The following is a 17,751-nucleotide window of genomic DNA, read 5'->3' on the forward strand; positions in this document are numbered from 1 at the left end:
GAAGATAAAAAAGACATTGGTATTATTTAAAATATTAAATTATTTTGTTTACAAAATTCAGTATTATACTGTTGTTTTTGTTCTATGGTGTTTGTTAGGTAATTTAAGCCATTGTTTTGCAAGTTTCTGAGCACTATTAAGCTAGTGCATGAAACTTAATTTAAAAAAAAAGTTTTACATTTTTTTGCCTACTTATTTAAAGTTACTCTTTGTTACACTGCATTCTGATAACTCATTGAACATATAAAGGGTAATTAAATAAGGTTTTAAGTATAGTTATGGCATCATGATCTATGGATCAAAAGGCTTAATTACTGTACAAAGATTGTGTGGGAAAAATGTCAGATAGTTTGCTTAAAGTTGCACACATAGGTTTAAGGCCTGATTTAATTAATTAATCAATCCAAAAACAGGTGTGTCCTCATTAGAGATGAGCGGGTTCGGTTCGTCGAGATCCGAACCCCCCCGAACTTCATGTAGTTTACACGGGTCCGAGGTGGCCTCAGTTCTTCCCGCCTAAGACGCAAAACCCGAACGGGGGAAAACATCATCATCCCAGTGTTGGATTCTCGCGAGATTTTGATTCCATATAAAGAGCCGTGTGTCGCCGCCATTTTCACTCGTGCATTGACGATTGAGCGGAGAGGACGTGGCTACGTTCTCTGCCTGAAAAGCTCAATATCTGTGCTCAGTGTGCTGCATTGTGGGGACCAGTATATAGTAGTACAGTGCTGCATTGTGGTGACCACCAGTATATAGTAGTACAGTACAGTAGGCCATAGCGTTATCTTGGAGCTCCGTGTCAGATGCAGTTCTATTCTCCGGATCAGTGTTCAATATCTGTGCTGCATTGTGGGGACCGGTATATAGTAGTACAGTGCTGCATTGTGGTGCCCACCAGTATATAGTAGTACAGTAGGCCATAGTGTTATCTTGCAGCTCCGTGTCAGACTCAGTTCTATTCTCTGGATCAGTGCTCAATATCTGTGCTGCATTGTGGGGACCAGTATATAGTAGTACAGTGCTGCATTGTGGTGACCACCAGTATGTAGTAGTACAGTACAGTTGTCCATTGCTGTATCTTGCAGCTCCGTGTCAGACTCAGTTCTATTCTCTGGATCAGTGTTCAATATCTGTGCTGCATTGCGGGGACCAGTATATAGTAGTACAGTGCTGCATTGTGGTGTCAACAAGTATATAGTAGTACAGTACAGTAGGCCATAGCGTTATCTTGCAGCTCCGTGTCAGACTCAGTTCTATTCTCTGGATCAGTGCTCAATATCTTTGCTGCATTGTGGGGACCAGTATATAGAGGTACAGTGCTGCATTGTGGTGACCACCAGTATATAGTAGTACAGTACAGTAGGCCATACCGTTATCTTGCAGATCCGCGTCAGACTCAGTTCTATTCTCTGGATCAGTGCTCAATATCTGTGCTGCATTGTGGGGACCAGTATATAGTAGTAATGTGCTGCATTGTAGTGACCACCAGTATTTATTAGTACAGTACAGTTGTCCATTGCTGTATCTTCCAGCTCCGTGTCAGACTCAGTTCTATTCTCTGGATCAGTGCTCAATATCTGTGCTGCATTGTGGTGACCAGTATACTACTCAGTTCTGGACGTGTCTGGACGTGTCTGCAGGAGCTCCTGGGCTCCATCTGGTTACCTGTGGGATCCCGCCCCCTCTCCCTGCTGTGGGAGCTGGGGAGTGGGCAGCTGCAGCAGGAAAATCCCCTGCCTGGAGGGCCCAGGCTGGGTCTTGTATTCCTAGACATCAGGGGGTGCCTGGTGGTGCCCTATCATCATGATAAAGAAGGGGGGAGGCCCGTTGGCCTCCACAGCTAAAGTGAAAAAGAAAGAGAACATCAGAACATCTGTCCGTGTTGCAGCAGCGGCTGCTGCTGTGAAGGAAGCAAAAGAGAAGATGCAGGAGACTAAAGCTGAATGCCAGGGACCTGAGAAAACAAGAGGTAGGCAATGCACCCCCTCCGTGCAAAGGGGGGGTACCTCAAAGCAAGAGGCAGTGGGAGCAGAGAATCCCAGAGCTGAGAAAGGTCCGCCCGTAGAATGGAAAGTGGTGTCTGCGGGTCCGTCCAGAGAAGGGGAGCGGAGAACGGCACAGCAAAGAAACAAATCCCAAGAAGGGTCCCTGTCCAGGGCAGCCCCCCTTCCCGTGCTAGCAGCAGGTATCCCTGGGGGTAGTGCAGCTCCCGGGGAGAATGCTGCAATGGCCGGGGGTTCCCGTGAGGGGATTGGGGGAAAGCTGCGGGACGGAGGGGAGCAGCAGGTGCCGCTAGTTGGAAAAGCTACAATTAAAATTGAAGAATCAATTTCATGGTATGATGCATCCCCCGAGCCCCTCGAGTTAGCGGAGAGTACCTTTGGGGGCATGCCAGCCCCTGGGGGGAAATCTGCGGATACCGGGGGGTTAGGGGTTAATCAAGAGGAAAGCAGCATGGAAGAAGTGTCAGAATTGGGGGAAAATTCTTCTTCGGAAGACACATCTGACACTGAAGAAATATTATCCAAGATGTCATTACAGGAGCTAATAATGGAGTCAAAGAGAATTAATACCCGTATTATAACAGCAAAGAAAAGACGGAATAAAGGTCAAGTGTGGGAGAGGCAGAGGTATAGAAATCAAATAGAGGATTTGACACAGTACCATGCTCGTATTAAGGAGAAAATGATTATTTCCAGGAAAGAAAGCTGTAAGAAAAGCAGTATTGAAAATCTGCCAGCGCAACAGGGGTTAACAGCATTGCCATCTGCCAAGGATTCCCCTGTAGTGCAGCAGGAGTCAGCGGTGCAGGAGGCGCAGCTTCAGGAAGGATTTCCCTGTGACATCAGTGAGGAGGTGGTCCCGAGAGCAGAAGACCAATGCGGCAGCCGAGGGAACCCCGGTGACACGGCAACTGACGTGAAGGGAACCCCGGTTGCCATGGAGACGGAGGAAAAGCCGGGGTCCGTGGACAAAGGTGAGCCAGTGGCGATACAGAGGCAGCAGGAAGACCAAGAAGCGGTGGCCAGAGTGGAAAAAACTCTGAGAGCATGGAGACAGAAAAGACCCGTGCGGGGATCCCGACTGAAAGGAAGGTGATGTCAGCGGGAGTCCCGGTCAGCGGGGAAATCTGCAAAGCGGCTGGAAACAGCAGGCAGGAAATGAGTGTCCCTGGTGGTGGAGGAGTGAAGGAGGCAAGGGGGGCTCCAGAAATTTGTTTGGGTGGAGGGGGCCCACTTGGGCTTTTCAGGGGGGAGGGGGACCAAGGCGGTAATAAAGGAAATACAGGTAAAAATGATAAAACAAATAAAGAAGGAGGGAATATGGAGAAGCCTGCTATGGTGCAAGGACAGCCAAGACTGGATAAAAGCTCACTGTCGAAACAGGAGACGGAGGTGGTGAACACTGTTTATGGAGAACTGCAAGTGCAAGAGAGGATGCGAGCGGCAGCAAAATTGATAAGTACAGAAACATTAAAACATAAAGATAAAAGTAAAAATGTTGTGCCTGTTATAAAATGTATGCAAATGAAGTCTGCATCCGTCCCTCTTCCAACCCCTGCCCCTGTGTTTGTCCCTGTCCCTGTTGCAGGTAAAGGTGGTACATCTAAGGACGGTGACATATCTTATGCAAAGGTACTGAGTGAACCAGTGACAATAGGACGGAGTGATGATGTTTGGGGAGATGGAGGGGAGGCGGGAGGCTTTGGATGGAGAAAAATAATCCATTTTAAATGGAATGGGAAAGGGGAAACTCCTTCTAAGGTAGATTTTTTGAGGGAATTCTTTGCCCTAGGGTTCTCGGCCAGACAATTGTACTCCTGCATTCACCCTGTGAACTCGAAAGAGTTTGACGTGGCCTTTATGGCAAACAGGGTGATGCAGGAATGCTTCTTGAATTTAACCGACGTAGAGGAAGGTGGATATTTCAATCAATTTTCCTTTTTCATGAGGGGGAGGATTGAAAGCATTAAGGTTTCTATACTGGTAAGAAATGAGACAATACCAGAAAATGACATCAAATTCTGGCTCAGCAGGCAATGCGAAAAGGTATTAAGTTTGGAAAAAACTGATTATACACTTGGGGTTTGGGGGGGAACTTGGTCAGCAAACGTGCACTTGTTGAGAAGTGGAGAAGGTGTAAAACATCTGCCGTCCGCCGCATACATTGGCCGCGATCGCATTCAGGTGTTCTACCAGGGTCAGCCAAAGACTTGTTTCAGGTGTGGTGACCCTGGGCACTTGAACCATGAGTGTGACGCGGTCAAGTGCAATCTATGCGGCGGACTGGGCCATACTTCAAAGACATGTAATATAATTTGTTGCAATTTATGTGGGGGTGAAGGTCACCCATATAGTAGGTGCCCGGAAGCGGTGAAAACAAAAGAATGGAGGAGGAGAAGAGAAAGTGTAGAGGAGTTAGTAACACAGAGGAGGGCAAAGGAGATGGAAGAAAGAGAGAAAAATGTGCAAGTAGGATCAGTGAAGGTACAGGAAGGGAAGGTGGAATGGAAGTTAGCAGGAGGAAGAGGGAAGGGAAAGGAAGGAAAGGAAGATAAAGATGAGGGGTTCCAACTAGTAGTAAAGGGAGGAAAAAGGCAGGCAGGGATAATTAAAGAAAATGTACTACTTTTCAATAGGTTTGAAGGGGCACCTACGGATGAAGAAGAGGGGGAAATAATGAGAGAAAAAGGAGAGCTAGTGCTAAAGCAAAGGAAAGTAAGGAAGAGAAGGAAGAGAGAGAAAGGGAGTGGGGAAGGTGGAAAAAAAAAAGAAGGAGAGAAAAGGAAGTTTAACGGAGGTTTCAGGGAAAGAATCAGAAAGTGAGTTGGAGTGGGACCCGGTAGGATCTACATTAGTGGGGAAGGACAAGGAGGAAGGTGATCATGTAGAATCAAACATGGAGGAAATTAGGGAGGGAGTGCAGGAATCCACAATAGAGAAGGATTCGCCTTCAATGGATCCTGCCCGGAAACCCCCAGATCCTGGTTCAGGCATGGAGGGAGCCGGGATGAAAGAAGGTGAGGCTGTCGTAAGAATGGAATGTGGTGTTGGTGGTGGTGGTGATGGTGATGGAGGTGGTGGGGAGAAGTGAATAAGGAAAATGGGTAGTGAAGCTCAATCACCAAAGAAACATGGATCTCCACCCTATACGATGCGCCACGATTAATGTGGCTTCCGTTCTTTCCGATAAGGCTCGGTTTATGGCTTTTGAATTTTTTAACAACCAGGATTTTGATATTTTGTTTTTGCAGGAGACCCGGGTTAACAGGTTGGCAGCTCTTCACAAAGCCAAAAGTGAGTGGAGAGGTGGGCCCTCCTATTGGTCTCTTGCAGCTGAGCCTTATGGTGGGGTGGCGGTACTTTTTGCCGGCATAGTAACTGTGCACAAGGTTATTGAGTTACAAATTGGAAGGTGTATGATCTTAGATGTCACCTTGAGAGGGCATGACCTAAGGCTGATCAACATCTAGGGGCCCAGACAGCCTGGGATAGGAAATGCCTTTTCAAGAGGATCAAGCCATTTCTTTTTACGGCCCAGCAGGTTGTTTTTGGTGGCGATTTCAACGCCGTAGTTAGGCCAAAAGACAGGGGAGGAGCAAAAAAAACCATGGGCTATGATTCAAATTATTTAGTATCAATGGTTAGGCAGGCGGGTTTGGTTGATGTACATATTCGGCACCATCCAGACCTCACGGGTTACACTTATTTTAGTGGTCAGAGTAGGACTAGAATAGATAGATTTTTTGTTAAAGAAACTTCTAAGACTTTGCCTTCACAGGTAAGGTTGGTAAAATTTTCGGATCACTGGTTCTTGACTTTTTCTTTGAATGCCTCACAGTCCATTTCGAAAGGAAGGGGCCTATGGAGGCTGAACTCAGAGCTCTTAAAGGAAGAGAAGGTAAGACAATCTTTTAGGGAATTCTTCCAAGCACAGGAAACACTGTTGGAGGCAGGATGGAGTAGATCGGAGTGGTGGGAGGAGGTCAAAGAGAGGACCCGAGGGTTTTTCAAGTGGCTGGTAGCAAAGAAAAACTTGGTAAAGAAAAATGCCTACTATGCTCTGAGGAGGAAATTAGACTTCCTGATCTCTGAAAGAGGAGATGATGGGGAAATCTCCCGGGTGAAATCTCGGATGCAGCAGTTGCAGTATAGTCGACTTTCGTCTTTGATTCGGGAGAGGGATTATGGCAAGTACCACTCCCCAGATCCCTACCAGAATTGTAGGCGAAAGATTGAGTTAAAGGAAATCAGAGGTCTGATTGATGGAAAGGGTGTCGTGCAGGAGGGGAGAGAGGGCATCCTGGAAGTCATTAGAAACTATTACACTGATCTGCTGTCCGAGAAGGCACTTAGCAGAGAAAAGATGGAGGATTTTCTGGGGAGGATACCAGGGCTTGTAGAACCGGATGCCTCAATTGATTGCTTAGAGAGTGAGATATCTGTGGAGGAGGTCAGGGAAGCAATTGGCGGTTTAACATTAAAAAAGACACCTGGGCCAGATGGTTTGACAGCTGAATTCTATAAAGAATTCTCAGATGTCCTGGCACCTCGTCTCGTGGAGGTTTTTAACAGTGGCCTGACAGAGGGTGAACTCCCTCCCTCCATGAGGCTTTCTGCGCTTATCTTACTTTCTAAAGGAAAGGACCCAGCCCGCATTGAGAATTGGCGCCCCATAGCACTCCTCAATATGGATAGAAAGGTGTTGGCAAAAATCATATTTAATAGGCTGATGGAATTTTCCGGGCAGTTGCTCTCAACTTCTCAGCATTGTACTGTGAAAGGTCGAAGCACATTTAGTGCTGTCCTTGGTGTCCGGGAGGCCATAGAACGGTGCAAGGTAGAGAAGTGGGGGAAGTATTTACTGGCATTGGATCAGTCCAAAGCTTTTGACCGAGTCAACCATGAGTACCTCTGGACTTTGCTGGAAAGGTATGGCATTCCAGTTAAACTAGTCAATTGGCTACGCATATTGCACAGCAAGGCCGAGAGCTTCCCGCTTGTTAATGGTTGGGTAGGGCCTGCCTTTGTGGTGAACTCTGGTGTCCGTCAGGGTTGCCCCCTGAGCCCTCTTCTTTACGTGTTTGCGATCGATCCTTTTATTCGGAGGATTGAGGACAGCATGGTGGGAGGGGTGCAGCTGGGCCAGGGAGAACCACTAAGGGTAATTGCCTATGCTGATGATGTTACAGTGGTTCTGTCGTCAAACACAGAGGCCTGTGATGTGGACCAACTGATAGGCGAATACTCAGGAGCCTCGGGCTCCATGATAAATCAGGACAAGTGTGAAGTTTTCTGGATGGGGGAGGAAGGTAGGGAATTCGACCTTCCGGACAGCCTCCCCGTGGCCAGCCATCCAATTAAGATTCTAGGAATAAGATTCGACCAGGGCGATTATGCCACAGCAAATTGGGAAAGGATACTGGAAGAGGCGACCCGGAAAGTAAGAAGTTGGAGAGGATGGAAATTCTCACTGAGGGAAAGGGTTGACTTGTGTAAAACCTACCTGATCCCATTATTTTTATATGTCAGTTACGTATGTTTTTTGCCACAACCACTGTGGTCTAAAATTAGCTCTTTGTTTTTCCTGCTGTTGTGGGGGAACAAAATGAATATAGTCAAGAGAGGCATTGCGTGCAAACCGAGGACCAAGGGGGGACTGGATATGGTCAACCCGGTGGTGTTTTTTATAACAGCTTTTTTAAAAATGAATTTTGGGGGTCTGTTTTCAGAGACCCCTCCTCGGTGGGCAGACGGTTTTGGGGAATGGATATCTCCCTTCCTCACAGTATGGATAGAAGGAGGTCACTTGAGAAACTCTCGGCGTAGAAGAGGCTACCTCCCGATCTATGTGATCCAGTGCTTGAAAGTGATTGGGCGATGGGGCTTGGGAGTGGGGGAGTTAAGAGATCTCAGTAGGAAGGAGTTGGGGAAGAGGGTCTTGCAAACTCACTTCCATGTCCCATTGGCCTTGAAGGATTGCCCAGAAACTGTATGTTCAGAAGGGATTTCTCTGATAAATTCTCAGAGGATCCCGTTGAAATTTAGGGACATCGCCTGGTTCTCATTCCAAGGGAAGCTCTATGTTAGGGGGAACCTGAAGTTTAGAAGATCCAATGATCGTGATTGTCCACGGGAGGAGTGTCAAGGTCAGGAGGAGAGTATGGACCATTTCTTGCTTCAGTGTCCTTTTAATATAAACATTTGCAAAAGAGTGTCAAGCGCTCTCGGAATACCTTGTCTTTCTGGTCTGGATTACCCGGGATGGGCATATGGGGCATTCAAAGGGTATGAAGAATTTGATTTATGCACAATTTTTATGATAAGTCTAGCTGTCAGGTATCACTTATGGAATGCACGGTGTCAGGTTTCACTGAGAAATAAAATCCTTCCCTGCGAAGTGGTGGAGGGCTTAATACTACACGAGGTGAAGCGGATGATGGAAATGGAGGAGGAGAGATTGGATGTCGTCAGTTGGTCCCACTTGTGGCGCCAGCTGAAGCCCCCTTAGTGGGTGATGGAAGATTTCTAGCCTCCAGGTACTGGGAAAACTTTCTATAACTATCTCACTTTTTAGTTGAAATAGAATTTTGAGATTTGTTTTTCTTTTATAAATGGTTGCGTACACTGGAAGAGCTACCTAGATTTGTTATTGACTTCTCATTTAAATGTTGGATTGTCCAGGATGAAAGGAGAGTAAATGGTATAAAAGGTGAGAGGATGGGTGGATTGAGAGTGGAGTGAATGGAGGTGGAGGGGAATGAAAGGAGGGATGAGAGAGGTATGTATGGGCTCAAGAACAGGTGAAAGGGGAGTATGGTGGAGGATGAGGAGGCTAGTTTCAGAAAAAGAAAGTTTCTAACGGAAATTGTTAGAATTAAGGTAACATTTTGAAGGGAATGTAAAAAGGAGGAAATGTTAAGATTAAATGGGAAATTTTTGTTTGTTATTCAATTTTACTTTATTTATTTGTTGTAAATTTGTAAATATGTAAATAAAATGTAAGAAGGTTGCAATATTCAAATAAAAAACATTACCAGTATATAGTAGTATAGTGCTGCATTGTGTTGACCACCAGTATATAGTAGTACAGTACAGTTGTCCATTGCTGTATCTTGCAGCTCCGCGTCAGACTCATTTCTATTCTCTGGATCAGTGCTCAATATCTGTGCTGCATTGTGGGGACCAGTATATAGTAGTACAGTGCTGCATTGTAGTGCCCACCAGTATATAGTAGTACAGTACAGTTGTCCATTGCTGTATCTTGCAGCTCCGCGTCAGACTCATTTCTATTCTCTGGATCAGTGCTCAATATCTGTGCTGCATTGTGGGGACCAGTATATAGTAGAACAGTGCTGCATTGTGGTGACCACCAGTATATAGTAGTACAGTACAGTTGTCCATTGCTGTATCTTGCAGCTCCGTATCAGACTCAGTTCTATTCTTTGGATCAGTGCTCAATATCTGTGCTGCATTGTGGGGACCAGTATATAGTAGTACAGTGTTGCATTGTGGTGACCACCAGTATATAGTAGTATAGTACAGTTGTCCATTGCTGTATCTTGCAGCTCCGCGTCAGACTCAGTTTTATTCTCTGGATCAGTGCTCAATATCTGTGCTGCATTGTGGGGACTAGTATACAATAGTCCAGTGCTGTTCTCGCTGCTCAGTGTCAGTTTTCCGTAGTATCATCAGTGATCAGTATAATCAGTTCTCAGTATAATCAGTGCGCTGTTAGACGTGTGCTTGTTTTCCGCCATTAGTGCACTGGGATTTAGACAATTTATGAAGTTATTGTGTCCCCGGTACAAAATCCCATCTAGATTCCACTTCACTAGGCAGGCGATAGCGAGATTTTACCAATTAATATCAGTGATTTATAATTATTAATTACAGTGATCTTGCCAAATAATTCCAGTGATTTTGTCATTTTCTTCCAGGGATTTGAACAAATAATACCATTGATTAGAACGAATAATTCCTGTGATTTTGTCATTTTCTTCCAATGACTTGGACCAATAATACCATTGATTAGAACGAATAATTCCTGTGATTTTGTCATTTTCTTCCAGCGATTTGGACCAATAATACCATTGATTAGAACAAATAATTCCTGTGATATTGAAGTGTTGGTGTCGCTTAGCTTAGCCATCCAGCGACCACAGTGCACCTCTTTTTCTCTTTTCTTTGCATCATGTGCTGTTTGGGGACTATTTTTTTAAGTGCCATCCTGTCTGACACTTCCGTATACATTTCCAGTGGTACTGCCATTTGATATAATTCCCGACATTACTGCCATTTAAGTTCAGTGATTTTGTCATTTTCTTCCAGTGATTTGGACCAATAATACCATTGATTAGAATTAATAATTCCTGTGATTTTGTCATTTTCTTCCAGTGATTTGGACCAATAATACCATTGATTAGAATGAATAACTGCTGTGATATTGAGGTGTTTGTGTCGCTTAGCATAGCCATCCAGCGACCACAGTGTACCTCTTTTTCTCTTTTCTTTGCATCATGTGCTGTTTGGGGACTATTTTTTTAAGTGCCATCCTGTCTGACACTGCAGTGCCACTCCTAGATGGGCCAGGTGTTTGTGCCGGCCACTTGGGTAGCTTAGCTTAGTCATCCAGCGACCTCGGTGCAAATTTTAGGACTAAAAATAATATTGTGAGGCTTGAGGTGTTCAGAATAGACTGGAAATGAGTGGAAATTGTGGTTATTGAGGTTAATAATACTATGAGATCAAAATGACCCCAAGATTCTATGATTTAAGCTGTTTTTGAGGGTTTTTTGAAAAAAAACACCAGAATCCGTCAAAAAATTTTAAGGGAGTTTTTGCCAAAATGCGTCCGAATCCAAGACACGGCCTCGGAACCGAATCCAAAACCAAACCACAAAACCAAAAAAATTTCCGGTGCACATCACCTGTCCTCATACATCATTGCAGCAGTCATACCAAACAGTCCCTCTAGGTGCTCGGGCTTTTTACCAAGCCAAGTTCTGTTGTGCTTTGTATACATGTTCAGTCACACAGATATACAAGATATACAAATTAATCAGCACAGTCTCTTGGTGCATCCTTGCCACATTGCATTGTGATTAAGTTGCATTTTCTGCAAAAAGAAAATGCCTAATGCTGGTAGAGTTGCACAGGACTTGGGAGAAATATGTATGTCTAAGAATACAAACATTGGCTTTTTTGGAGCTAATAGAAACAAACAATTTGTGCTTCCACATGCTCTATTGATCACAGTACACCCGAAAAATGCACCCATGACAAAGATGTGTGTCTATGCCACAAGGCATTTCAAGCTGTGTTGTGTATTGAGGCTAGATGTATGAGGACACATCTGTACATAGGGGGTAATTCAGACCTGATCATAGCAGCAAATTTGTTAGCAGTTGGGCAAAACTATGGCGGTCATTCCGAGTTGATCGCTAGCTGAAAATGTTTGCTGCGCAGTGATGAAGCAAAAAACTGGCTCTTCTGCACATGCATATGCAGCGCAATGCGCATGTGCGATATATTTTCACAACGGCCGATGTAGTTTTACACAAGGTCTAGCGAAGCTTTTCAGTCTCACTGCTGGCCGCAGAGTGATTGACATGAAGTGGGCGTTTCTGGGTGTCAACTGACCGTTTTCAGGGAGTGTTCGAAAAAATGCAGGCGTGCCAAGAAAAACGCAGGTGTGGTTGGGTGAACGCAAGGCGTGGTTGTGACGTCAAATCCGGAACTGAACAGTCTGTAGTGATCACAAGCTAGGAGTAGGTCTGGAGCTACTCTGAAACTGCACAATTTTTTTGTAGTCGCTCTGCGATCGTTTCGTTCGCACTACTGCTAAGCTAAAATACACTCCCAGAGGGAGGCGGCATAGCGTTTGCACGACTGCTAAAAACTGCTAATGAGCAGTCAACTCGGAATGATCACCCATGTGCACTGCAGGTGGAGCAGATATAACATGTGCAGAGAGAATTAGATTTGAGTGTTCAAACTGAAATCTAAATTGTGTGTAGAAATAAAGCAGGCAGTATTTACTCTGCACAGAAACAAAATAACCCACCCAAATCTAAATCTCTCTGCAAATGTTATATCTCCCCCGTAACCCCCCCCCCCCCCCCGCAGTGTACGTGGTTTTGCCCAACTGATAACAAATTTGCTGCTACGATCAGGTCTGAATTACCCCCATAGAGTAAAAACAGGGACTATATAGTTTAGCAATTGTGCATAACAAGTAGTCTTATGTGTCTTTAGATTTTGAACACACAAATTCACCTTCATTTAGATGAACATTTTTAAAACCACTAATACTTTATGAATGTAACAATGCTACATGATTTGGAACACTGTTTACAAGATGCTTTGTTCGAACAAAAAAAGCATGTATTTAATTATTTTTAATTTTGCATCCTATACCACCTGCACATTGATAGAATGGGCATGGTGCCTGTTCAGATATATTACGAACTTATTCCTAGGAGGGCTCAGCCCAATTTGTTTATAGACTCTACATCTTAAAGACATTAGGCATACCTGCAATGCTATACACAGCTAACTTGAGTTTATGCCACTGCGCTAGGAAGGAAGATAGAGTAGCAGTGTGTGAGGCAACGGCTAAATGTGGATTAGGATATCCAACTGTCAGCCTATGACTGATTGAAAGTTTCCAGTGGCAATGAAATGCAGAAGAGCCAGCAGCTTGTGCAGGCCTGATATGGCTCATGACCTTGCATTGTCTCGCTCAAGGGGAGTTTTAATGAGGTTGGGTTCATTAAGATGTTATGGTTGAGGTAGAACATCTGTATGACTTCACCATCAGAGACTGCATTGAGTTTTAGCCACACATAGAAGAACCTAGGCCTGCAAAGCCTCTGTGATACTCTCTATGCTGTCTTCTGTTTCTTGCTCCTGAATCCTTTCAGTTGGCTTTCAGAATCCAAAGGAGACCACATATTGGGCCAACACAGCTCCACTCTCAGCCATGCTTAAATCAACCACATTTCTGCAGGTGCTTTCGGCTGCTTTTGTAAGCAGCACGATTAAGGCTGAGTGAATAGAAAAGCTTTACATATACTAGCATGCCACTCATTTGGTAGTCTATTGAATTTGTCTATCGTGCTGCAATTTTGGTGTGATCTGACAAACACAATTCTTAGTATTACGGGATCTATATTGGTATATATGTAATGGATACAACATTTGGTCTGATGGTGTATTGCAGTGAATTGGTGTGTTAAGTTGTGTGTTCTCCTGTGATTTGTTGTCAATTCTGCCTTTAGTAAATCACCAATTTGCAAAATTAATACCCCCATATCTAAACAAATCAACATTTAGTAATTTTCCTCATACTGTATGTCCATGTGGCATAGACATATACCTTTATCATGGATGCATTTTTCAGGTGTACAGTGATCATGTAGAAGCGCAAATTGCTTATGTTTGTACTAGCTCCAAAAAAGCCAATGTATATGTAGCCTTAGACGTATATATTTCTCCCTCTTTCATGCCACAGGGCACCTTTGTAGAATTCCTGTGCTACGCATCCAAGTCAACCCAGCTAAAGCACCATGGCTGGCTATCAGTTTCCTAACTTATCAAAATGGCTTAACTCAGAAAAAAAGTTGATAAGGTAAGGAATGTTTTATTATACAAATGTGTTCTAACAACCAATGGTACTGTATTTTTAGAACTTTTAAGCGGAAATTTCCACTGATTAGATTGAATGAATATTAATGCAATTATAATGGCACAGTGTTAGACATTGTTACCTCGCAGACATTGGTCATGGGTTAAATTACAAAGAAGTCCCTATCTGTGTGGAATTCCTCTCTGTGTTTGTTCGGGTTTCCTCCAGGTGGTCTAGTTTGCTCTCACAAACATACTGGCAGGTTAAATTACTGTTGCCAAAAATTGCCTGTAATTAGCTTGTGTAGTAGAGAATGTATACTGTAAGATTTAATGATACATGGGCTAATGTGAATGATAATAAACTTCACACATCAGATGCATTCGCACATCACTCAAGCCCACTTATCTAATAAATAAAGACACAACAACTGTAATTTGGCGTAAAAGGGGTCAGCTTTTTATTTAGACTGAGAGGAAGACCTATTAATTCTAAAACTAAAATGCAGAATTCCCTCTCTAACTAAGGTGGTGGGGAGAAGAACAGTTAAGCATGATAAACCTAACATGGGTGAACAGTTCCTGAAAATCAAAATGATATGACAAATTCAACAATAAAAAGCATATGTGTTAGAGGGCCTTCTGCCCCAGATGTTCAGGGATTGGCCTCCTGCCTCCATCCCTGACATCGTAAATTGAAGCTCCATGGCCAAGGGTCGACCTTCTGCCACTACCCCTGACCACCACACCATTTTTAAGGACAGAGGTACACTCCGCCCCTACGGGCTAAAAAATTGAGACACCGGCCCCAATATCCACATATGCTTACCAAATATCATATGGGCCCACCTGGTACAGTGGTTCCCATAAATAAATTATAGAAGTATAAAATTACCTTGAAAGTTCACCCAAACTTACTAACATTAACCTCCTAAGTTAATTTAAACTAACCGTTCAGAACCGGCCAACTGCCAGGTGACAAACCTGCCACCGCCACCAAACCTCAACAGGAAGGAACTCTACTGACCTAAAATGGACCTCAATACCCAAACCAAGTCCCCCAAAAATTATACACATGCCCGCCAGTGACAAATGCACCCCATTGGACCAGGACTATGTCACGAAGCGAGCACCAACACTGAGATCACCGACACTGAAAACCAGAATACGTAAGAGCGGCCGACCATCCATAGAACCGATAACCCATATAAAGAGGGGTCCACGGGTATCCCGGCTAGGTTGCTGCGCATATGCACAACATGAATTATTAACATAAACCCCTCGTACATTGCTCTCGGCTGCAATACAATACAGAGAACAATACAGCAAGGGATCAGGTCGCTACAGCAGGGGATCAAGTCATTACAGCAGGGGATTATGTCCGACTGCCCTGTCCCAAGTAATCCTCTGAACAGTCAAGATAAACATGTACCCATCTGCATCTACGAAATGGCCGGCCCTCCATAGACGGATAACCAGTATATGTAAGAATGGCAGACCCTCCATAGAAACTGCAGATCTAACCGCCGCCCTGCAATAGGAGTGTGTAAGTGGTATCAATAAAGGAATTATAGGTAGCATGGGAAAAAAGTCTCTCTAACCCATGTAAGAATGGCCGACCATTCATAGAACTGGTAACCAGTATATGTAAGAATGGCCGACCCACCATAGAAACTACGGATCTAACCGCGGCCTGCAATAGGAGTGTGTAAATGGGATCCTAGGCAGCATGGACAAATTTCCCTAACCTGCCTCCCTAACAAGAGGGGGAGGGGGGGGTGAGTGGGTCGCCCAATTTGACTTGAGGCAAAAACAAAAACCTTCTGTTAGCCGGCAAAAGCCGTAATTAAAACCAACGATAAAACAAAAATTCCTCAAGGCCCCCGCAATCGCAAAGAGCAACTGCGATGAGCGGCTAATCCTCAAATGGGCGCACTGGCAGGAAAAAGGCCTGATATAGCATCTGCTGCACCAAACCTTCCCCCACCCAGTGCCAAGATATCGACTTCGGACCAACCCGCCCGAGCGGCTGCAGAAGCAGTGCCAATGCGGAAAGAGTGAGTCCCATAGTCGGCCAGAGATACACCCAGGTCCAAAATACAACGCCCCAAATCCGACAGGAATTGATATCTATTAAACGGGGAACCGGAAAAGCCACCCATCAGGTGAAGGAGGCCGTAAGCCCGAATAAGCCCGGGCCTCGATGAATGGACAAATGCCCCGCTCGCGAGCCCAACCCACTCGAACCCACAGCCCCCCGCCGGCTACGTCAGTCTTATAGCGCTGAATTCCAAACCACAACCCGTCGGGGCGTACGACGACTTGGCTCGCCAGCATGGGCGAAGCTGTTGCTCGAGAGGTTGACACCAGCTCGCCCACCCTGAATGCTCCTTGAGAGTCCATTGCAAAATCCGTCTTGAAGAGGCGAACGTCACATCCCGATGAGCAAATACTGCTCAGTGATACTAAAATTCGCCTCCACAAAGCTCAGCCGATCGGTTGGCGATTGGCCGGCAGGGGTGGGACCGCCCCGCCCATCCAATCAACATCCTCCTGAGGAAAAAGGACTTGACAAAATCCCCTTCCCCAAAGTCGCAGAAAGCATGATATACCCGCCAGTATGCGACCGACACGCGCGCGCGATCACCCGTCGATATAAACGCCCAAATGTAATACACAAGTAAGGCATGGTGGTCATACCGCTGTGGCCCCCGTCCAGAAGGTATCGACTCCACCGCTCCGATGCAGCCAGGTAACCCGTGAAAGTTGCAGGAGCCATAAACCCGTGCGGTAAAACCTCCCATCCTGGTGAAAAAACCTGACACACAAAATCAGGTCACAATACCAGAGTATTCGTGCAGCAGGAGCCAAATACCGAAATCGCTCCCATTCGCCATGAGAAAGTGCATCAGCAAGTTCGTTTCGCAACCCCGGGACATGCTTGGCTCGCAATGTAGTGTCGTTCACCAAGCATATAACAACAATCTGAGCGATGACCCGCAGGTTCATTTCAGATCTCGATTATACCTATCGCACCAGAAAAAAACCTCCGTGATACGCAGGTTATGGCACTATAACCCCAACGCCCCCCGATTATTGGAGAGATATCCAGCAACACGTGGTCTGCGTCAAATGATCGCTGTTCCAGTTGCCTGGACACCGTGCTGCACACCATCTACCTGCGAATAAAGATTGAGCCTGCTAGAGCGTAAGCATGCCACTGCGAGCGCATACAGGAGACCATCATGAAGACGCGTAACCATGTGCTCCGGGAGCCTATACAAACCTACCACGGTATAAATTTGCATTGCCAGGTAAACTGAATGTCCCCAAAGGTCCCTCTGTCTATTCCGACGCCACTGGAACCCAAAATCCGCGAAGAGGGCCAATGCCCCCGAAGCAGGCTCGCACAGATATGACCTAGGGGAAGGGGGATGCGCCTTATGACATCTATAGCTTAATTGAAAGATAGGTAAATGACCCTTCATAGATCTACACTGTTCTGACCAAGGGGGAGGGAGAAAGCACCGTATGAAGTTCATAGCTGAATTGAAATATAGGTAAACGACCCTCCACAGATCTACAGTATAGCATCATTTACATACACCCATAGAGGGTAGGAAAGATGCTGCAGGAGCCAAAACTTGCCTGCGGTCTACATGCGGACAATTCCAACGGGCGACAACACCAAATACAGCACGGGGGGACTCTCAAAAGGACCTATCATCCTGCACAAAAACCAACTGGGCTATTACCGCACAAAAACCACCTGGGCCATTACCTGTTGCCTCAACTCGCGAACTGAACGCAATTTCTTCCCAGGACCGCAAACACAAGACCAGAGATAGGTAATGGGAAACCGTATGGAAATCCTGACCGCAAAATGCGCCGCGTCAATCTGGCGCGGGGTTACTATGTAGTCAGGGTATGAGCGCCAGAAGTTAAAGTTGAGAGGGGGCAGTATCCAGCAACTGTGGCCACAGATCTGGGGTTTTGCCCAGTTTCTGGCTCGGCAGGTCCTCCTTTCCCCAGCCTGCTGCATTCCTGAATCTCATGGTCTCTGCCACAGCCTATACAGGAGTGAGGAAAACAACACTACACCCCCAAGTTGCATTGGCCA

This window comes from Pseudophryne corroboree, chromosome 5, assembly GCF_028390025.1.
Source record: "Pseudophryne corroboree isolate aPseCor3 chromosome 5, aPseCor3.hap2, whole genome shotgun sequence".
Taxonomy (NCBI): Eukaryota; Metazoa; Chordata; class Amphibia; order Anura; family Myobatrachidae; genus Pseudophryne; species Pseudophryne corroboree.